Source organism: Cyprinodon variegatus, unplaced genomic scaffold, assembly GCF_000732505.1.
Source record: "Cyprinodon variegatus isolate N-32 unplaced genomic scaffold, C_variegatus-1.0 Scaffold1318, whole genome shotgun sequence".
Lineage (NCBI taxonomy): Eukaryota > Metazoa > Chordata > Actinopteri > Cyprinodontiformes > Cyprinodontidae > Cyprinodon > Cyprinodon variegatus.
The window spans coordinates 129484-130453 of record NW_015151771.1 but is presented as its reverse complement, the minus strand read 5'-3'; positions in this window follow the sequence as shown (position 1 = coordinate 130453).

Sequence of the window (970 nt, the reverse complement as noted above, 5' to 3'; positions counted from 1 at the left end):
CCATGATTTTCCCACCTTCAAAACTTCACAGTTGGTATGGTGTTTTTGGGGTGATGTGCAGTGCCATTTGACCTCCAAACATGATTGGCATCCAAAAAGTTCAATTTTTGCCTCATCTGACCAGACTATATTCTCCCAGTATTTCACAGGCTTTTCTAAATGCTGTGCAGCAAACTTTAAACAAGCTTCAACATGCTTTTTCTACAGCAATGGAGACTTGTGTGGTGAGTGTGCAGGCCATGGTTGTTGAGTGCAGTACTGATCGTTTTCTTTGAAACAATTGTATCTGCTAATTCTAAATCTTTCTGAAGCCCTCCACGAATGGTCTTTGGCTCTTGGACAATATTTCTGATAATTCTTTTCACCCCTCTGTCAGAAATTTTGCGAGGAGCACCTGGTCATGGTCAGTTTATGGTGAAAACATTTTCTTTCCATTTCTGGATTAGTGCAACAGTGCTCAATGGAACAGTAAGAAGTTTGGAAAAATCCTTCTGGAACCAAAGCCATCATTGAGGCGAAGGTCTTAAGAAAGCTCTTTACTTTGACCCATCATGAGATGTGTGATACCAGAGACACCTTTTTATAGGCCATCATTTGGGACTGAACCACCTGATATTAATCTGCACTGATGAGGGCAGGATTGTTTTCTGATTACTGAGAGATTTTGGCAGATGTCTTGGCTTTCCATGCCTTTTTGCACCTCCCTTTCTTTACATGTTTATTACTTCTTCCCTGTGCCATTTCAGTTTATCACCGATAACTTAATTTCTGGACATCTACGGTTTGATTTCTTTGTACTTGTGGATTGCATGGATTGTTACCAACATCTGGTGATAATGCCATGTCAATAGCACCTCTTGAAATATATTTCTTTAGATAAATGGTGGCGTGTTCAATACTTATTTCCCAGTGCTGTATCTGGTGTTTGTCACAACGCACTATTATCCAAGTCATCTTGAAAACATTCTTC